Source organism: Ranitomeya variabilis, chromosome 6, assembly GCF_051348905.1.
Source record: "Ranitomeya variabilis isolate aRanVar5 chromosome 6, aRanVar5.hap1, whole genome shotgun sequence".
Taxonomy (NCBI): Eukaryota; Metazoa; Chordata; class Amphibia; order Anura; family Dendrobatidae; genus Ranitomeya; species Ranitomeya variabilis.
The window spans coordinates 16,786,728-16,809,741 of record NC_135237.1 but is presented as its reverse complement, the minus strand read 5'-3'; the positions used below and the strand labels follow the sequence as shown (position 1 = coordinate 16,809,741).

At 46.7% G+C, this 23,014-nt stretch overlaps 1 long non-coding RNA gene across 2 annotated transcripts in view; it reads left to right on the top strand.

Moving 5' to 3' along the window:
- The window catches only part of LOC143781371 (uncharacterized), a 73,824-nt gene that overhangs the window by 36,790 nt on the left and 14,020 nt on the right, over positions 1-23,014 (top strand). For both annotated transcript variants that reach the window (XR_013216678.1, XR_013216677.1), the window contains exon 2: positions 20,234-20,315. This is a non-coding gene — a long non-coding RNA (uncharacterized LOC143781371). The remainder of the gene's footprint in view (positions 1-20,233; positions 20,316-23,014) is intronic.

Sequence of the window (23,014 nt, the reverse complement as noted above, 5' to 3'; positions counted from 1 at the left end):
TGGTAACCAAACCGACCCAGCCTGCAACATACAATCTGCAGGAACACCGCCATTACTAGCTATTGTTCCTTATTGTCAAAACCAGAAAAGATAGACTCATATAGTATGCACACCCACAAAGATAAAAGAACATATATATATGTAAATGTATCAAAAAACACCTTTATTGCATCTCAAGGAACACATTAAAAACATCTAAAACATGACATACATGCAAAACACCATACCCCAAAACTACAATGAAAAAACCCCATCAATATGCCAGCAACATCATATATATGCATGCAAATAAATCACCCCCTATGCTAGAGTCATTGCCTCTTGATATGAGGTGCCCCTAAATACTAACTGACCTGACCTATATGACACATGTGCATCATGCAGCATACCTAGGATTCCGCCAATAAGGTAAATGTGTATATTGGTAATGCATACATATACACCGTGGGCATGTGGAAGCCGTGATATGCAAGAGCCATCCAGAGGTATACTACCTGTTGGTGGTCAGGGGGCAGTGGGGCAGAGCTGTAAAGGTGCAGCACGCCTAGGAGGAGAAAGACTTCAAGCCAGGATTAGATCCCCGAGTAGCCATTTGGGGGATGAGCATGGTGGCCTAAAAGAATACAAGGGGTATGGTGCAAGACGGCCCAACGCGTGTCGCTGCCGCAGCAGCTTCGTCAGGGGAAGTGACTGAGGGCATCACAGGTGAGTTTAAATAGCGTTTCAAATGAAAAAGATTACGTACCGCTGCGTGTGGCACATCATGTGCGGAGGGGAGGCCAGAGGGGCGGAGAGCGCCAGGTACGCCGCATTGAGGGAGACAGCATGATGCTGGAACAGAGGCGGCGTCCATCGGGTACAGTGCGCATGCGCGCACCGCGACTCCAGATAGGGTCGCGTTGCGCAAGCGCCGTCCCAAGCCGGCAGGACACTGAATGGTGAGGTAGCCGGAAGTAAGGAAAAGAGTAGAGTGAAAGTCCATATGGAAGGGCTATTTTGAAGCCACACGAAAAAGGACATAAAGGTCAATGAAAGAAATCAATACTAATAGGGGCAATGATAAGTTATTCATATAAATGGCGAACCAACTGATACTTCAGAGGACCTGTGATGGTAACCAAGTCGGCATCTTAAGACCTGTGGAGCCAGAATTACTTATTAAGAATAAAAGTAAAAAATAATAAATGATACAAATAATAATAAATGGTCCATGACCCACAGGGGAACTACATGGATACGTATTAGAGGGGCCCATAAATGCTTAGAACAGCCAGTAGAACCTAAAGGTGAAGCTGGTTATTTAGACAAAGTGTGGATATCCCAACAGCACACCATACAAGGGTACACAGGTAGAGTATTAATATATGCAAATATACACCCATGTGTGAATTTACATTAAAGTGTCTTCTACTAATGACCCAATTCCGAAGGTCTGGTATAGTTCATATCCGAACACCCAAGTCCAAAAGAGGGCCACTCCTATAAAAAAATCTTCCATCCAGCTGATTCGACCATATGTCCTTCTCATGGTAATGGGTGAGGTCTGCCATAGCCATATCCAGAGTGAAGATAGGAACAGCCCAAGTTGTTAGAGATAATTCTGTCAACATATGTTGTGTTTCCATTCTCTTCAGTAACTGTCTACATCCACACTCCATCCATTTTGCGTCCACTATTCCAGAATTCCATAAGGCGACACAGATCCCAGAGTGGTTTTCCAGAATTTATCAACGACCAATATATCCCTGGTCCCATTTTATACGATATCAGCTTCCCTAGAGAAAATAATATGCACAGAATAAGAAAAAGGAGGCGGATCAAGCATAACACTAAAAAATCTACCCCAGGAACCCCGTGAAAAGAAGCTCTTCGTTGAGCCCCAGGGGTGTAACTGCCTGGAGTTTGAAAATCCACCTAGATTCTGCGCGCAAAAGAAGGTTGTGTATATTGCCACCCCTTTCGCCACAACAGATCTTCTGTAACCCCACAATTTTGAGATTCGTGGGGGAACCCCTGTGCATGGACAAAAAGTGTGCCGCCACAGGGGTGAGAATTTTACCTTTTACTTGATCTGTGGCTGCCAGGCGGATGGTGGATATATGCTTCTGTGATCGTTTACGCAATTCTTGGGATGTCTGCCCCACATAAACCCTGTTACAGGGGCACAAAAGAGCATAAATCACGTTCCTAGTCTTACAATTTATGTAAGTTTTTAGAGCGTGTCTACTAGAATTGTTTGGATGTATAAATGAATCTTGCGTGGGTGCCATGAACGGGCAGACATTATATTCCCCGCAGGGGAATGACCCCTTAAGGACAATACCCCTGTTTAGTTTAACCGTGGGCCTGGAGAAATGGCTCTTGGTCAACAGCTGCCTCAAATTAGGGGCTCTTCTGGAAGTCAGGAGTGGCCTACTACTGATTATTTCAGTCGTTTGAATATCCGTTTGTAATATGGGCCAATGTCTGGTCAGGATGGCTCTTACCTGTCCCCAACTATCGTTGAATTCCGTGATAAATCTTGTTTGTGATTGCCACGGACGTCTAGTGGAGGTCAAGAGGGCAGTCTGATCCTGTTGTTTTGCTCGTTGAAAAGCCGTGGAGACCACCCGCTTCGGGTAGTTCCTCTGTCTAAAACGATCCGTCAGATCACGAGCTTGGGTTAAGAAATCCTGCTCCAGAGTACAATTACGTCTAATGCGTAAAAATTGCCCTGTAGGGACACCAACCTTGGTATGCCAGGGGTGAAAGCTGTTAAACTCTAGGAGGGCATTTGTCGCTGTCGGTTTCCTGAAGAGGTCCGTCGCCAAGTGATCTCCCCTCTCAAATATCCTCAGATCCAAAAAGTTGATGGAGCTATTGGAGATAGAATGGGTTAGAAAGATGTTGTGGGAGTTGGCATTAAGACCATTGATGAATTCAACACAGTCCTCCCTGGTACCCAGCCAAATGAAGAATATGTCATCGATATATCGATGCCAATTCCGGACCTGGTTTTTAAAGGCCATGGATGGGTACACGAACATCTCCTCCCACCAACCTAGAAAAATATTTGCATAGGTTGGCGCGCATTTTGCCCCCATTGCCACTCCTGCTATCTGTAAATAAAAAGTCCTATCAAACAAAAAAAAGTTGTGATGAAGTACGAATCTGAGTAGATCCAAGAGGAAAGAATCATGTCCCCGGTCCGATTGTGTGTTCTTATCCAGGAAAAAGGTTACCGCATTAAGACCGTCCCCATGCTCAATATTGGAGTACAAAGACTCCACGTCACACGTCACCAGATAGAACTCTCCCGGTAATTTTATCTGTCCACAGACCTCTATAAAGTGCGCGGAATCCCTGATGAAAGAGGGTAGGGCTGTGACAATGGGTTGAAAAAAGAAATCCAGGTACTCACTTGCCCGCTCACAGATGCTGCCAATACTGGAGACAATCAGTCTCCCAGGTGGTCTCTTCTCATCTTTGTGTATCTTCGGCAACATGTAAAATGTTGCCGTCACCGGATGTTCCACCCATAGGTATTTTTTCTCTTGGGGCGAGATGATACCGAAGCGCTGTGTCCTGCAAAGTAAGGCGTCAAATTTAGATTCAAAGGTATCCGTAGGGTCAGATGGTAACCTTTGATAGCACCTAGAATTAGTAAGCTGTCTGTTCGCCTCAGTCAGATATGCTTCCACAGACCACAACACCACGTTGCCCCCTTTATCTGCCTCCTTAATGATGAACTCTTTATTGTTTTGTAAGTCCCACAAGGCTCGTTTTTCCTCATGGCTTATATTGGAAAGTGTACTCACCCGATTTGGCATGGTCAAGATGTCTCGTTTCACCAGCTCAAAGAATATTTTAATGGCAGGCACTAATGAAAAAGAGGGTGTTCTGAGAGATTTGTTTCTACCTGGGAATCTTCTCCTGGTATATCCTGATTCATTTTCTTCCAATAGGTCTAGTAGATCTTGAAAGGCTTGACGCTCGTCTAGAGGCATAGATTGCAAAATATCTGGTTTTTTGTAGATCACCTGGAATGTGAGGTTCCTGCAGAAAAGATAAAGGTCTTTGACCAAAGTGAATTTATCGGCAGCGTGTAGGGACAAAGGTTAAGCCCCTTTTCAAAACCGCAAGTTCTACAGTGGTCAACACATGGTTTGACAGATTTATTACCTGTAGAGTTGATGTGGGGGGTCCCGAGACCTGTTCCATGAGGTGGGAGGCAGTCGCCGAGTTTACTTCCGCCTGGTCGGATATTTGTGATGGTATGACGAGTTGCGGCTCTTGTGGCGCGTTATGCGTTTTATTACGGCCCCTCCGTCCCCTCCCACGTCTGGTCCGTGGTCTATTTCGCTTCCGGCAGAGGATAAAAAATCACTCGAACTCTCTTCGCCACGGGAAGGTCCGGTAGATGTAGCAGTTACCCCCGGAGAGTTATTGCCATAAGCCCTAGTACGGCGTGAATTGCCCCTATGTGACCATCTATACACTGTATTTTGTTCATAATCGATCTTATCCCTCAGGAGTTTTTTACGCTTCCTGCCAGTTACCTCTGCCTCGTATTTGTCCAAGGTGTCTTTAAGTGTAGTCTTAAAGGCATTTACTTTTGTCCCCTCAAAGGTATTCAATTTAGTCTCCAACTCCTTGATAACAGTCTTCGTGATGGAAAAAAGATTCCTATCATGTTCCAACAGTAGATTTAAAAGTATATTTGAGCATCGTGTGAGTCCTTGTTCCCAAATCTGTTTAAATGTAACTGAAGGTTCCCATGCTGGAAAAATGGATACACGTAATCCCCGAGGTACCAAGCCTAATTTAAGGTACTCCTCTAGACTCCTCATATTCCACCATAATCTGATGCCTGTCTTATGTTCCTTCATCAATTCTGAACACACTGCAGAGAAACCAGATTCAGATTCCGTGATAGTGGAGTCCAAAAAATCAAAAGCGTTAGATGACCTGGCCAACCAGGCCGCCTCCCTAGCCTCCCAGTCCATGACGCTCCACACAAATGCACAACACACCAAACCCAATCTTTATAAATATCACCAACGCTATAATATGCGCGTGCGACTCCCCAGGAATGCCTCGGAACATGAGGCCAAGGCTATGGCAATAGAGAGAAGGAGCAGGGGCGCACTAATTTCAAATATATGATTAGTCGTAGTGGGGTGCAACACAGAGTCTATAAATAACAATATGTCAAAACCAGAAAAGATAGACTCATATAGTATGCACACCCACAAAGATAAAAGAACATATATATATGTAAATGTATCAAAAAACACCTTTATTGCATCTCAAGGAACACATTAAAAACATCTAAAACATGACATACATGCAAAACACCATACCCCAAAACTACAATGAAAAAACCCCATCAATATGCCAGCAACATCATATATATGCATGCAAATAAATCACCCCCTATGCTAGAGTCATTGCCTCTTGATATGAGGTGCCCCTAAATACTAACTGACCTGACCTATATGACACATGTGCATCATGCAGCATACCTAGGATTCCGCCAATAAGGTAAATGTGTATATTGGTAATGCATACATATACACCGTGGGCATGTGGAAGCCGTGATATGCAAGAGCCATCCAGAGGTATACTACCTGTTGGTGGTCAGGGGGCAGTGGGGCAGAGCTGTAAAGGTGCAGCACGCCTAGGAGGAGAAAGACTTCAAGCCAGGATTAGATCCCCGAGTAGCCATTTGGGGGATGAGCATGGTGGCCTAAAAGAATACAAGGGGTATGGTGCAAGACGGCCCAACGCGTGTCGCTGCCGCAGCAGCTTCGTCAGGGGAAGTGACTGAGGGCATCACAGGTGAGTTTAAATAGCGTTTCAAATGAAAAAGATTACGTACAGCTGCGTGTGGCACATCATGTGCGGAGGGGAGGCCAGAGGGGCGGAGAGCGCCAGGTACGCCGCATTGAGGGAGACAGCATGATGCTAGAACAGAGGCGGCGTCCATCGGGTACAGTGCGCATGCGCACACCGCGACTCCAGATAGGGTCGCGTTGCGCAAGCGCCGTCCCAAGCCGGCAGGACACTGAATGGTGAGGTAGCCGGAAGTAAGGAAAAGAGTAGAGTGAAAGTCCATATGGAAGGGCTATTTTGAAGCCACACGAAAAAGGACATAAAGGTCAATGAAAGAAATCAATACTAATAGGGGCAATGATAAGTTATTCATATAAATGGCGAACCAACTGATACTTCAGAGGACCTGTGATGGTAACCAAGTCGGCATCTTAAGACCTGTGGAGCCAGAATTACTTATTAAGAATAAAAGTAAAAAATAATAAATGATACAAATAATAATAAATGGTCCATGACCATATATCCACACTTTGTCTAAATAACCAGCTTCTCCTTTAGGTTCTACTGGCTGTTCTAAGCATTTATGGGCCCCTCTAATACGTATCCATGTAGTTCCCCTGTGGGTCATGGACCATTTATTATTATTTGTATCATTTATTATTTTTTACTTTTATTCTTAATAAGTAATTCTGGCTCCACAGGTCTTAAGATGCCGACTTGGTTACCATCACAGGTCCTCTGAAGTATCAGTTGGTTCGCCATTTATATGAATAACTTATCATTGCCCCTATTAGTATTGATTTCTTTCATTGACCTTTATGTCCTTTTTCGTGTGGCTTCAAAATAGCCCTTCCATATGGACTTTCACTCTACTCTTTTCCTTACTTCCGGCTACCTCACCATTCAGTGTCCTGCCGGCTTGGGACGGCGCTTGCGCAACGCGACCCTATCTGGAGTCGCGGTGTGCGCATGCGCACTGTACCCGATGGACGCCGCCTCTGTTCCAGCATCATGCTGTCTCCCTCAATGCGGCGTACCTGGCGCTCTCCGCCCCTCTGGCCTCCCCTCCGCACATGATGTGCCACACGCAGCGGTACGTAATCTTTTTCATTTGATACGCTATTTAAACTCACCTGTGATGCCCTCAGTCACTTCCCCTGACGAAGCTGCTGCGGCAGCGACACGCGTTGGGCCGTCTTGCACCATACCCCTTGTATTCTTTTAGGCCACCATGCTCATCCCCCAAATGGCTACTCGGGGATCTAATCCTGGCTTGAAGTCTTTCTCCTCCTAGGCGTGCTGCACCATTACAGCTCTGCCCCACTGCCCCCTGACCACCAACAGGTAGTATACCTCTGGATGGCTCTTGCATATCACGGCTTCCACATGCCCACGGTGTATATGTATGCATTACCAATATACACATTTACCTTATTGGCGGAATCCTAGGTATGCTGCATGATGCACATGTGTCATATAGGTCAGGTCAGTTAGTATTTAGGGGCACCTCATATCAAGAGGCAATGACTCTAGCATAGGGGGTGATTTATTTGCATGCATATATATGATGTTGCTGGCATATTGATGGGTTTTTTTCATTATAGTTTTGGGGTATGGTGTTTTGCATGTATGTCATGTTTTAGATGTTTTTAATGTGTTCCTTGAGATGCAATAAAGGTGTTTTTTGATACATTTACATATATATATATGTTCTTTTATCTTTGTGGGTGTGCATACTATATGAGTCTATCTTTTCTGGTTTTGACATATTGTTATTTATAGACTCTGTGTTGCACCCCACTACGACTAATCATATATTTGAAATTAGTGCGCCCCTGCTCCTTCTCTCTATTGTTCCTTATTGTCAGACACCTCAGGCTGCGGAAAGGCTGATTATAAAGGCTCCCATACACTCGAAACTGAAGTAGGCCGAACCCACAAATGTCAGCATGTCTAATGTATATGTTGGCCGCCTGACACCCCCCGCCCCCCCATCCATCCACCAAGAAAAGTATCCGGCACATTGGAATTCCAATGGTCGGCCTATAGTTTTGTTTATCTGGGAGATAAGTCTCTGTCAGGGGAACCTGGAGGACACCAAAGAGTCTGGAGGACAAAGAGGAGCCTAGGGGACATAGGGGAGTCTGGAGGACACAGAAGAGTCTGGAGGACACAGAAGAGTCTGGAGGACACAGGAGGCAGGAGGACACAGAGAAGTTTGGATGACTCTGAAAGTCACAGATGAGTTTGGAGGACAGATAGGAGTCTTGAGGATGAAGATGAGCCTGGAGATCACAGGAATTTGGAGGAAACAGATGGGTATGGAGACACAGGACACAGGAATCTGGTAGATACTAAGGAGTCTGGAGGACGAAAAAGAGTCTGGAGGGGACAGAGGAGCCTGAAAGTCACAGAGGAGCTTCGAGGAGCCTGTAGGACACAGAGGAGGCAGGGGAACAGAGAGGAGCCTGGTAGTGTCAGCGGAGTCTGGAGGACATAAAGAAGTCTGTAGGACACAGAAGAGGCAGGGAGACAAAGAGGAGCCCGGTAGTCTCTGTCGGAGTCTGGAGGACATAGAGAAGTCTGGAGGACACAGAGGAGGCAGGGAGACAAAGAGGAGCCCGGTAGTCTCTGTCGGAGTCTGGAGGACATAGAGAAGTCTGGAGGACACAGAGGAGGCAGGGAGACAAAGAGGAGCCCGGTAGTCTCTGGCAGAGTCTGGAGGAGCTTCGAGGAGCCTGTAGGACACAGAGGAGGCAGGGGAACAGAGAGGAGCCTGGTAGTGTCAGCGGAGTCTGGAGGACATAAAGAAGTCTGTAGGACACAGAAGAGGCAGGGAGACAAAGAGGAGCCCGGTAGTCTCTGTCGGAGTCTGGAGGACATAGAGAAGTCTGGAGGACACAGAGGAGGCAGGGAGACAAAGAGGAGCCCGGTAGTCTCTGTCGGAGTCTGGAGGACATAGAGAAGTCTGGAGGACACAGAGGAGGCAGGGAGACAAAGAGGAGCCCGGTAGTCTCTGGCAGAGTCTGGAGGACATAGAGAAGCCTGGAGGACACAGAGGAGGCAGGGAGACAAAGAGGAGCCCGGTAGTCTCTGGCAGAGTCTGGAGGACATAGAGAAGCCTGGAGGACACAGAGGAGGCAGGGAGACAAAGAGGAGCCCGGTAGTCTCTGTCGGAGTCTGGAGGACATAGAGAAGTCTGGAGGACACAGAGGAGGCAGGGAGACAAAGAGGAGCCCGGTAGTCTCTGGCAGAGTCTGGAGGACATAGAGAAGCCTGGAGGACACAGATGAGCCTGGCGGAGTCTGGAGGACACAGAGGTGTCTAGCAGAGATTCTATCTCATAGAGAACACAGGAGTGCCTGGCCATACTTAGCATTTCTGTCTATGAGGGACTCATGAGAGATTGCTGTTGGCCGACAATAGTTATAGGGGCCCACCAGTGATATTGGCTCTGGGGGCCCATTGTTCAGCTACATGCAGTATTACATTCATCTCATTCACAACGTTTCCTCTGCTTCCATATGATAATAATCTGGGTAGTTTTTTTAGATGGATGATGAGGATCGGCTTCTGTATGTACATAGGGAATAAAGTGTATTGTGCCTCATATAGGGGAGTGAGGGCCCATCGGAGGATTCACCTCATTTGACCAGTCCGAGCTTGTACAGGGAGCGGACTGGTCAGTGCAGTGCAGCTCCGCAGTTCAGTTATACCACAAAACATAATGGTTTTCAGATTGATCTGTTGTGCAGATTAAAAGCAGCTTCATCCACAAAACGCCGCAGCTATTAACTATAAAATAAGAACATTTTCCCACACGGCTTCTATTAGACCACCGCTTTCTTCCATCCGACTTTCATGGTCAATGTCTGGTCCGCCAGCGTCCTCCTGACCTGAATCATAGAAATATACGAGGCTCAGGCAAAGCTGGATGTGTGAATGTGGCCTTACTCACTGCTGAGGGTTTGCTATACTTGCATCAATTCCACTTCTCTTCTGTGATGGCTAAACAGCCTGGAATCCAGACTGCTACATAATAACAAACTGACAGGACAGTAAAGAGAACTGTGCAGCTGATACAAATGTAACAAACCCTCAGCAGTGACATCTATTTGGGCAGAATAGTCTCTGAATGGAAACAAAGATGTTTCCATCCACTGGCAGCAAACAGATCTTACTATAACGATCTATAAACTGTAAAGTAGAAAAGATTCTGACATTTTATTATGGAGGAAATAGCTTCGTATGATGATACCCATCATCCTCCGCTGTGCTGAAGTCAATGGTGGATGCTGAGCGTTCCTCAGTGGTGTCATTAGTGATGGGACCCAGCCTGGGCCTGTGGCCGGTCAGCGTATTCTAGTAGCCTCATTGTCGGCCAGCGTATTCTAGTAGCCTCATTGTCGGCCAGCGTATTGTAGTAGCCTCATTGTCGGCCAGTGTATTGTAGTAGACTTATTGTTAGCCAGCGTATTGTAGTAGCCTCATTGTCGGCCAGCGTATTGTAGTAGCCTCATTGTCGGCCAGCGTATTCTAGTAGCCTCATTGTCGGCCAGCGTATTGTAGTAACCTCATTGTCGGCCAGCGTATTATAGTAGCCTCATTGTCGGCCAGCGTGTTGTAGTAACCGCATTATCGGACAGCGTATTGTGGTAGCCTAATTGTCAGTCAACGTATTGTAGTAGCCTCATTGTCGGCCAGCGTATTGTAGTAGCCTCATTGTCGGTCAGCGTATTGTAGTAGCCTCATTGTCGGCCAGCGTATTGTAGTAGTCTCATTGTCGGCCAGCGTATTGTAGTAGCCTCATTGTCGGTCAGCGTATTGTAGTAGAATCATTGTCGGCCAGCGTATTGTAGTAGCCTCATTGTCGGCCAGCGTATTGTAGTAACCTCATTGTCAGCCAGCGCTTAGTAGTAGCCTCATTGTCGGCCAGCGTATTGTAGTAGCCTCATTGTCGGCCAGCGTATTGTAGTAGCCTCATTGTTGGCCAGCGTATTGTAGTAGCCTCATTGTCGGCCAGCGTATTGTAGTAGCCTCATTGTCGGCCAGCGTATTGTAGTAGCCTCATTGTCGGTCAGCGTATTGTAGTAGCCTCATTGTCAGCCAGCGCTTAGTAGTAGCCTCATTGTCGGCCAGCGTATTGTAGTAGCCTCATTGTCGGCCAGCGTATTGTAGTAGCCTCATTGTCGGCCAGCGTATTGTAGTAGCCTCATTGTCGGCCAGCGTATTGTAGTAGCCTCATTGTCGGCCAGCGTATTGTAGTAGCCTCATTGTCAGCCAGCGCTTAGTAGTAGCCTCATTGTCGGCCAGCGTATTGTAGTAGCCTCATTGTCGGCCAGCGTATTGTAGTAGCCTCATTGTCGGTCAGCGTATTGTAGTAGCCTCATTGTCGGCCAGCGTATTGTAGTAGTCTCATTGTCGGCCAGCGTATTGTAGTAGCCTCATTGTCGGTCAGCGTATTGTAGTAGAATCATTGTCGGCCAGCGTATTGTGGTAGCCTCATTGTCGGTCAGCGTATTGTAGTAGCCCCATTGTCGGCCAGCGTATTGTAGTAGCCCCATTGTCGGCCAGCGTATTATAGTAGCCTCATTGTCAGCCAGTGTATTGTAATAACCTCATTGTCAGCCAGCGTATTGTAGTAGCCTCATTGTCGGCCAGCGTATTTTAGTAGCCTCATTGTCGGCCAGCGTATTGTAGTAGCCTCATTGTCGGCCAGCGTATTGTAGTAGCCTCATTGTCAGCCAGTGTATTGTGGTAGCCTCATTGTCGGTCAGCGTATTGTAGTAGCCCCATCGTCGGCCAGTGTATTGTAGTAGCCTCATTGTCGGCCAGCGTATTGTAGTAGCCCCATTGTCGGCCAGCGTATTGTGGTAGCCTCATTGTCGGCCAGCGTATTGCAGTAGCTTCATTGTCGGCCAGCGTATTGTAGTAGCCTCATTGTCGGCCTACGTATTGTAGTAGCCTCATTGTCGTCCAGCGTATTGTAGTAGCCTCATTGTCGGTCAGCGTATTGTAGTAGCCCCATTTTTGACCAGCGTATTGTAGTAGCCTCATTGTCAGCCAGCGTATTGTAGTAACCTCATTGTCAGCCAGCTCTTCGTAGTAGCCTCATTGTCGGCCAGCGTATTGTAGTAGCCTCATTGTCGGCCAGCGTATTGTAGTAGCCTCATTGTCGGTCAGCGTATTGTAGTAGCCCCATTGTCGACCAGCGTATTGTAGTAGCCTCATTGTCAGCCAGCGTATTGTAGTAACCTCATTGTCAGCCAGCGCTTCGTAGTAGACTCATTGTCGGCCAGCGTATTGTAGTAGCCTCATTGTCGGCCAGCGTATTGTAGTAGCCTCATTGTCAGCCAGCGCTTAATAGTAGCCTCATTGTCGGCTAGCGTATTGTAGTAGCCTCATTGTTGGCCAGCGTATTGTAGTAACCTCATTGTCAGCCAGCGCTTAGTAGTAGCCTCATTGTCGGCCAGCATATTGTAGTAGCCTCATTGTCGGCCAGCGTATTGTAGTAGCCTCATTGTCGGCCAGCGTATTGTAGTAACCTCATTGTCAGCCAGCGCTTAGTAGTAGCCTCATTGTCGGCCAGCGTATTGTAGTAGCCTCATTGTCGGCCAGCGTATTGTAGTAACCTCATTGTCAGCCAGCGCTTAGTAGTAGCCTCATTGTCGGCCAGCGTATTGTAGTAGCCTCATTGTTGGCCAGCGTATTGTAGTAGCCTCATTGTCGGCCAGCGTATTGTAGTAGCCTCATTGTCAGCCAGCGCTTAGTAGTAGCCTCATTGTCGGCCAGCGTATTGTAGTAGCCTCATTGTCAGCCAGTGCTTAGTAGTAGCCTCATTGTTGGCCAGCGTATTGTAGTAGCCTCATTGTCGGCCAGCGTATTGTAGTAGCCTCATTGTCGGCCAGCGTATTGCAGTAGCTTCATTGTCGGCCAGCGTATTGTAGTAGCCTCATTGTCGGCCAGTGTATTGTAGTAGCCTCATTGTCGGCCAGCTTATTGCAGTAGCCTCATTGTCGGCCAGCATATTGTAGTAGCCTCACTGTCGGCCAGTGTATTGTAGTAGCCTCATTGTCGGCCAGCGTATTATAGTAGCCTCATTGTCAGCCAGTGTATTGTAATAACCTCATTGTCAGCCAGCGTATTGTAGTAGCCTCATTGTCGGCCAGTGTATTGTGGTAGCCTCATTGTCGGTCAGCGTATTGTAGTAGCCCCATTGTTGGCCAGTGTATTGTAGTAGCCTCATTGTCGGCCAGCGTATTGTAGTAGCCCCATTGTCGGCCAGCGTATTGTAGTAGCCCCATTGTCGGCCAGCGTATTGTAGTAGCCTCATTGTTGGCCAGCATACAGACGGATCTGTTTCTCTCTCTGTTGGACGCCTTCCATTCTCAGCTGCTGTTTCTTATCAATGTCTTAGGGATCGGAGGCGGCCACCGCAGCTGTGAGATCACTGCTGGATCCTCATGTATGGGAGAACGGAAATTATTATTCTCATTTTCTGGCCAGCACTAGCAGGGTCTGATCACCATCATAGATGCAGACGAATGCAGCACAGAGCATGTCAGCATTGTTAGTCATTGCTAGGTCCAGCAATGATAGTGGCAACTTCAAGAAGAACTGTGGTGATGTGACTGCGAATTAAAGACATCGACATCTGTTAACTGGAAGCTGTCACCACTCATTTCCTGAAAATTCAAGAGTGGAGACGATAAGGGGCGCCAGATACATTTGGTTCTGCTTATCTCCAGAGGAAAAAAAGCTCAGATCCAACCTGCTAGATCCCTTATCTGCTCTATGGCAGACTGCAGGTCCGTATAAAAGCCCGTATAGACAACGTACTGAGTATCAAGATTAATGTGTAGCAACAATTCTGCCAGCATTGAATTAGCATATTATCTGCTGCATTTAACTTTTATTATATGATGTAAATTCTCACTATTTTCAGTAACCACAAGCGGGAGCTCTCTACATTCAGATTTATACAGCCACCACTAGGGGGAGCTTTTATACAGCCACCACTAGGGGGAGCTCACTACATACAGATTTATACAGCCACCACTAGCGGGAGCTCACTACATACAGATGTATACAGGCACCACTAGGAGGAGCTCACTACATACAGATTTATACAGCCACCACTAGTGGGAGCTCACTACATACAGATTTATACAGCCACCACTAGCGGGAGCTCACTACATACAGATTTATACAGCCACCACTAGTGGGAGCTCTCTACATTCAGATTTACACAGCCACCACTAGGGGGAGCTTTTATACAGCCACCACTAGGGGGAGCTCACTACATACAGATTTATACAGCCACCACTAGTGGGAGCTCACTACATACAGATTTATACAGCCACCACTAGCGGGAGCTCACTACATACAGATGTATACAGGCACCACTAGGAGGAGCTCACTACATACAGATTTATACAAGCACCTCTTGGGGGAGCTCACTACATACAGATTTATACAGCCACCACTAGGGGGAGATCACTACATAGATTTATACAGCCACCACTAGGGGGGAGCTCTCTACATTCAGATTTATGCAGTCACCACTAGGGGAAGCTCACTATATACAAATTTATACAATCACCACTAGGAGGAGCTCACGACATACAGATTTATACAGCCACCACTAGGGGGAGCTCACTACATACAGATTTATACAGCCACCACTAGGGAGAGCTCATTACATACAGATTTATACAGGCACCACTAGTGGGAGCTCACTACATACAGATGTATACAGCCACCACTAGGGGGAGCTCACTACATACAGATTTATACAGCCACCACTAGGGGGAGCTCATTACATAGATGTATACAGGCACCACTAAGGGGAGCTCACTACATACAGATTTATACAGCCACCACTAGGGGGAGCTCACCGCATACAGATTTATACAGCCACCACTAGGGGGAGCTCACTACATACAGATTTATACAGCCACCACTTGGGGGAGATCACTACAAATGGTTAAAACAGCACTCCAGTGCTTTTTTTATTTCAGCCCTGAAGAGGTGCTTCTAATCCAAGTTCCCTGAGCCCAGTCTTATACTAACCAACCGCTATCTTCAGCTCTGCCCAGCGCTGGTCCAGGAAGTCAGAAGTAGCAGTCACAAGCTCTCAATGCAAGTCTATGAGAGCCTCGTATTGGTCTTGTTCTGGCTCTCGCAGACTTACGCTGAGTTACGACTTCCGGATACCCAGGTTATACCAGCTGTACATATATAATTATATAGAGAGGATACCCAAGTTATAGCAGCTGTACATAAAATTAAATACAGCAGAAGCCCAGGTTATACCAGCTGTACATATATAATTATCTACAGGAGATACCTAGGTTTTACCAGCTGTACATATATAATTATCTACAGGAGATACCCAGGTTATACCAACTGTACATATATAATTATATACAGGAGATACCCAGGTTATACCAGCTGTGCATATATAATTATACACAGGAGATGCCCAGGTTATACCAGCTGTACATATATAATTATCTACAGGAGATGCCCAGGTTATACCAGCTGTACATACATAATTATATACAGGAGATGCCCAGGTTATACCGGCTATACATATATAATTATATACAGGAGATGCCCAGGTTATACCGGCTATACATATATAATTATATACAGGAGATGCCCAGGTTATACCAGCTGTACATACATAATGATATACAGGAGATGCCCGGGTTATACCGGCTGTACATATGTAATCATATACTAGTGGGGTGTGGTATATTGATACATGTGCATTGTTACTATGATTGTGCTGCGCCCCAGGACACAGAGTAACCCTATCTGCCAGCTATGTGTAATCTTACCGGCGTGTACTCTGTAATTAGCGGAGCTGAGCGTTCTCAGTTTCTTCTTATGTTCCCTATTATAACCTCGCCGCTCCCACTGTGCCTGTGACAGCATCACCCACTAATGAAAATCCTAATAATTTACACTCTTTATATTGGATCAGATGTAGAACAAAGATTGTCAGAGAATGTGAATGACAAGAATCAAAGTCTACAAAACAGAAGTGACTGAATCCTGTCAGCAAGGGTTAATAATGGAGCTGCTTTGTAAATCATATGTCTTATACCAGCTGCATCAGAATTACATCACCACACCAGGCAGAAGTCAAACATCCAGAGCTGCACTCTAGAGTATAATACAGGATGTAACTCAGTAATGTAATGTATGTACACAGTGACTGCACCAGCAGAATAGTGAGTGCAGCTCTGGAGTATAATACAGGATGTAACTCAGGATCAGTAATGTATGTACACAGTGACTGCACCAGCAGAATAGTGAGTGCAGCTCTGGGGTATAATACAGGATGTAACTCAGGATCAGTAATGTCATGTATGTACACAGTGACTGCACCAGCAGAATAGTGGGTGCAGCTCTGGGGTATAATACAGGATGTAACTCAGGATCAGTAATGTCATGTATGTACACAGTGACTGCACCAGCAGAATAGTGGGTGCAGCTCTGGGGTATAATACAGGATGTAACTCAGGATCAGTAATGTAATGTATGTACACAGTGACTGCACCAGCAGAATAGTGAGTGCAGCTCTGGAGTATAATACAGGATGTAACTCAGGATCAGTAATGTAATGTATGTACACAGTGACTGCACCAGCAGAATAGTGAGTGCAGCTCTGGAGTATAATACAGGATATAACTCAGGATCAGTAATGTAATGTACGTACACAGTGACTGCACCAGCAGAATAGTGAGTGCAGCTCTGGAGTATAATACAGGATGTAACTCAGGATCAGTAATGTAATGTACGTACACAGTGACTGCACCAGCAGAATAGTGAGTGAAGCTCTGGAGTATAATACAGGATATAACTCAGGATCAGTAATATAATGTATGTATACAGTGACTGCACCAGCAGAATAGTGAGTGCAGCTCTGGAGTATAATACAGGATGTAACTCAGGATCAGTAATGTAATGTATGTACACAGTGACTGCACCAGCAGAATAGTGAGTGAAGCTCTGGAGTATAATACAGGATATAACTCAGGATCAATAATGTTATGTATATACACAGTGATTGCACCTTCAGAATAGTGAGTGCAGCTCTGGGGTATAATACAGGATGTACAGTTGTGCTCAAAAGTTTACATACCCTGGCAGAATTTTAGCCCCTCTGCGTATCACCCTACAAGCTCTGCTTGGCCTCCACTTGCTACTTGAACCTTCATGTATCTCTAGGGGCCCGAGTCGATCATGCGCAGTGCAGACTCTCTCATCTATTATCCTGCCTGCACTGCTGTGCATCTGGATGCTGTACAGAATGGAGCTTCTACTGTGAGGGATGATGTCGCAGAAGGGTTCTCCTTCGCTAGAATGCAGAGAGCTCATAGTAGGAGGCAGCGGTTTGCTGGAGTGATGAACTGCTGGAGCAATGTACTGTGGAGCAATGTACTGTGGAGCGATGTACTGTGGAGCGATGTACTGTGGAGTGATGTACTGCTAGAGCAATGTACTGTGGAGTGATGTACTGTGGAGTAATGTACTGTGGAGCGATGTACTGCTGGAGCGATGTACTGCTGGAGGGATGTACTGTGGAGCGATGTACTCTGGAGCAATGTACTCTGGAGCAATGTACTGTGGAGCGATGTAGTATGGAACGATGTACTGCTGGAGCAATGTACTGTGATGCAATGTACTGTGGAGCCATGTACTGTGGAGTGATGTGCTGCTGGAGTGATGTACTGCTGGAGCGATGTACTGCTTGAGCGATGTACTGTGGAGTGATGTACTGCTGGAGAGATGTACTGTGGAGGGATGTACTGTGGAGCGATGTACTCTGGAGCGATATACTGCTGGAGGGATGTACTGTGGAGCGATGTACTCTAGGAGCGATGTACTGCTGGAGCGATGTACTGCTGGAGCGATGTACTGTGGAGCGATGTACTGTGGAGCGATGTACTGCTGGAGGGATGTACTGTGGAACGATGTACTGCTGGAGCGATGTACTGTGGAGCGGTGTACTCTTGGAGCGATGTACTGTGGAGCGATGTACTGTGGAGCGATGTACTGTGGAGCGATGTACTGTGGAGCGATGTACTGTGGAGCGATGTACTGTGGAGCGATGTACTGCTGGAGGGATGTACTGTGGAGCGATGTACTGCTGGATGTACTGTGGAGCGATGTACTGCTGGATGTACTGTGGAGCGATGTACTCTGGAGCGATGTACTGCTGGAGGGATGTACTGTGGAGTGATGTACTCTTGGAGCGATGTACTGTGGAGCGATGTACTGCTGGAGCGATGTACTGTGGAGCGATGTACTGCTGGAGGGATGTACTGTGGAATGATGTACTGCTGGAGCGATGTACTGTGGAGCGATGTACTGTGGAGCGATGTACTGCTGGAGCGATGTACTGTGGAGCGATGTACTGCTGGAGGGATGTACTGTGGAGCGATGTACTGTGGAGCGATGTACTGCTGGAGGGATGTACTGTGGGGGGATGTACTGTGGAACGATGTACTGCTGGAGCGATGTACTGTGGAGCGATGTACTGCTGGAGGGATGTACTGCTGGAGCGATGTACTGTGGAGCGATGTACTGTGGAGCGATGTACTGCTGGAGGGATGTACTGTGGGGGGATGTACTGTGGAGCGATGTACTGCTGGAGGGATGTACTGCTGGAGGGATGTACTGCTGGAGGGATGTACTGTGGGGGGATGTACTGTGGAGCGATGTACTGCTGGAGCGATGTACTGCTGGAGGGATGTACTGTGGAACGATGTACTGCTGGAGCGATGTACTGTGGAGCGATGTACTGCTGGAGCGATGTACTGCTGGAGGGATGTACTGTGGAACGATGTACTGCTGGAGCGATGTACTGTGGAGCGATGTACTGTGGAGCGATGTACTGCTGGAGGGATGTACTGTGGGGGGATGTACTGTGGAGCGATGTACTGCTGGAGCGATGTACTGCTGGAGGGATGTACTGTGGAACGATGTACTGCTGGAGCGATGTACTGTGGAGCGATGTACTGCTGGAGCGATGTACTGTGGAGCGATGTACTGCTGGAGGGATGTACTGTGGAACGATGTACTGCTGGAGCGATGTACTGTGGAGCGATGTACTGTGGAGCGGTGTGCTGTGGAGCGATGTACTGCTGGAGCGATGTACTGTGGAGCGATGTACTGTGGAACGATGTATTGTGGAGCGATGTACTTCTGGAGCGATGTACTTCTGGAGCGATGTGATGTGGAGCTATGTACTGTGGAGCGATGTACTGCTGGAGCGATGTACTGTGGAGCGGTGTACTGTGGAGCGATGTACTGCTGGAGGGATGTACTGTGGAGCGTTGTACTGTGGAGCGATGTACTGTGGAGCGGTGTACTGTGGAGCGATGTACTGCTGGAGGGATGTACTGTGGAGCGTTGTACTGTGGAGCGATGTACTGTGGAACGATGTATTGTGGAGCGATGTACTTCTGGAGCTATGTACTGTGGAGCGATGTACTGCTGGAGCGATGTACTGTGGAGCGATGTACTGCTGAAGCGATGTACTGCTGGAGCGATGTACTGTAGAGCGATGCACTGTGGAGTGATGCACTGATGGATCGAGCTCTGTATAGGGGAAGTTGAAAATAAAGTTATACTGCAGGCTGGGATTATATACAGGGGGCTAGAAGGAGAGATAAACTACAGAAAGCAGATAAAGGAGCAATACATGGCAGGAAATGGATATTCAGAGGGTAGAGACGTAAGATTTACTGCAGGATGGGGTTACGTATAGAGGGGTTGTGAGAGAATATACTGTAGGGTGGGGCTATATACAGGCACTGGAAATGTTGCTCTATTGATGTATATGACAGAGGATTATGTTCTGCATCAATAGAGCAGAATTTATAGTTGCACATCACTGATTTGTCAGCAGCCGGCAACAATCATGGCTAACTCTCCACCTCAGGTGTGGAGTTGATCTCTGCTGGAACCAGATAATGATGTAAATAAAACTACCCACACTGACATCTCATGTAGATGGCAGAGGATGAAATCAACTACGTAATGTCCTGTGTAGAAGAAGACAGTGCTCAGAAGAGTAAGGTAAATGGTAATTCAGAGAGGTGGGGCTGGTCAGGAGCACTCAGGAGAGGAGGGAGGGGAACGCAGCACTGAGGGGAAGCAGGCTGCTGCTAGGAAATGAAGTTTTAGGAGGTAAGAACATGACTAGTCTGCTATGGGAACCTGGATGCACCCAGGGGCAGATGGAGATGAAAGAAGACGCAAACAAGAAAGAAACTTTATGGTGGGCTTACTCTCTATTATCACTAAGTCTGCAGTTACTGTGATCTGTGAAAAATAATAAAAAGAATAATGTGAATGGAAATAACCCTTTAAGTGACAATCCTCTGTGTGTCGTCCATAGATACATAACCGGAAGAGGCGAGTGATGCAGGCGGCGTCCTGTGAACATGTACGACAGGTTTAGTGACATATTAACGTCTCAGGTATTCCAGGAATTGCATTCATGTCCGGAACAGACGGGAGACAATTTTTGTCCATGTGCAACTTATAATTTTTGTGTTGTCAGAGTTAAGTGCCTCCCTGTGGAATGAATGAGATATATATAACAATATATAGGCCTGGTCAGCGACACTTATCTGTCCGCGCTGTTGTATGATTCAGGTCTCATGTTATTATATTCACACAACTATCATACGGTGCAATGTAAAATGGGGGCACAGTCCTGCACCCCTGCTGCACCCCTGCCCAGTCATACCATGAACATCCCTAGTTACAGAGGACGCGTGGTCCTGAGCAGGGACTCATCCTCCTCTTTGCTCCAAATTCTCTCGTTTTGTATTTGGAAAATGCAATTTTGCAACCAGACCTTAGTTTCCCCCCATCCCACCACTTATATTAGTCGCTCATCGTTGCCTCTCAGGTTGGGAGTCACACACTGTTCAGATTTGGCATTTCAGGCTGTTTCCTCATTAATCTGCCACATCAGCAATTGCATCACCGGACATAGCAGGGAGACGAGACATAATTACATAGAAGCAGCCTGGTCATACGCTGCATGTGCTCCACAATTATTATTATTATTATTATTATTCATTTATATAGCACCAATAATTCCATGGTGCTGTACATGAGAAGGGGTTACATACAGGGTTATAGATATCGTTTACAGTAAACACAGTGACACACTGGTACAGAGGGGAGAGGACCCTGTCCTTGCGGACTTACATTACAATGTCAATTACTGCGCATGGTGACATCTGTCTATTATCTGTAGCTGTTGAAAAACTATAATTCCCAGCATGTCTTTACAGCCGTAGGGGTGAGACAAGGAGTCCTGACATCATAGACAGGCAAAGCACATTATCAATCAAAACATTCCTCATTATGTCCCACCCTGACATTATCATTACTGTTCAGTATTTGCATCAATAAAGTGCGCCCCAGCTAGAGAGCATGCCCATACTCAGTGCCCCAGCTAGAGAGCATGCCCATATTCAGTGCCCCAGCTAGAGAGCATGCCCATATTGAGTGCCCCAGCTAGAGAGCATGTCCATATTGAGTGCCCGAGCTAGAGAGCATGCCCATATTCAGTGCCCCAGCTAGAGAGCATGTCCATATTGAGTGCCCGAGCTAGAGAGCATGCCCACATTCAGTGCCCCAGCTAGAAAGCATGTCCATATTGAGTTCCTGAGCTAGAGAGCATGCCTATACTCAGTGCCCAAACTAGAGAGCATGCCCATATTGAGTGCCCGAGCTAGAGAGCATGCCCATACTCAGTGACTAAACTAGAGAGCATGCCCATATTGATTGCCCGAGCTAGAGAGCATTCTCATATTCAGTGCCCCAGCTAGAGAGCTGTTGTGAACTCTGTTTTCGGGCTCCCTCTTGTGGTCACACATGGTATTGTGTGAGTTTTGTTTTTGGGCTCCCCCTGGTGGCTTTGTTTGTTATCCTGTGGATCTGTGGCTGAATCAGCTGCCTCGTTATGCACTAGGGAGTTTCCTACTTAGCTCTGCTTCACCTCCACTTGTTGCCGGCTGTCTATGTATTCAGTGCTATTCTGATCTCCCCTGATTATCTTCGTTTTCGGTCTCTTCTGGAGAAGCTAAGTTTCTGTTTGATTATTTTTTGCTCATCAGTCTGCAATATGATTTCAGTGTATGATGAGTTTAGTCCAGCTTGCTAATATGTGATTTCTTTTTGCTGGTAAGCTCTGGGGTACGGAGTTGCTTCCCCCGCACCGTTAGTTGGTGCGGGGGCTCGAGCAATCTCTGCGTGGATATTTTGCTTAGGGTTTTCTATTGACCGCACAGCTCCCTTCCTATTTTCTGCTATCTAGTGTTAGCGGGCCTCATTTGCTAAATCTATTCATCTCTGCGTTTGTGCTTTCCCCTTAACTCACCGTTAATATTTGTGGGGGGCTTTTCTATATCTTTGGGGTCATTTCTCTGAGGCAAGTAAGGACTTTACTTTCCCTCTAGGAATAGGTAGTTTCTCAGGCCGTGAAGAGACGTCTAGGATTTTCAGGTAACGTTCCACGGCTGCCTATAGTTGTTTGCGGATAGGATCAGGTTGCGGTCCATCCAGATACCACTTCCCCAGAGCTGGTCGTCGGTTTAGTTACTTAGCTAGTCAAATTTGTGATCCTTGCCACTAGGATCATAACAGTACAGCCGGCCTATAAAGTGTTAATTGCATGGCAGAAGCAGGAGAAGAGAAGCCTTGAGGATTTTTTATTTTTTTTTGCTGCCGTGTGTCTAGCTGCTGTGTGGCTAGCTTCTCTCCTCCTCTTAATCTTGGTGTGGCTCTGAGTTCAGCTGCTGACATGGATATCCAGAGTTTAGCCTCCAGTGTAGATCATCTTGCTGCAAGGGTACAAAGTATTCAGGATTTTGTTGTGCACAGTCCTATGTCAGAGCCTAGAATACCTATTCCGGAGTTGTTTTCTGGAGATAGATCTAGGTTCCTGAATTTTAAGAACAATTAATTATAAATTGTTTCTTTCTTTGAAACCTCGTTCCTCTGGTGATTCCGTTCAGCAAGTTAAGATTATTATTTCTTTCTTGCGCGGCGACCCTCAAGATTGGGCCTTCGCATTGGCACCAGGGGATCCTGCATTGCTCAGTGTGGATGCGTTTTTTCTGGCCCTTGGATTGCTCTATGAGGAACCTAATCTTGAGAA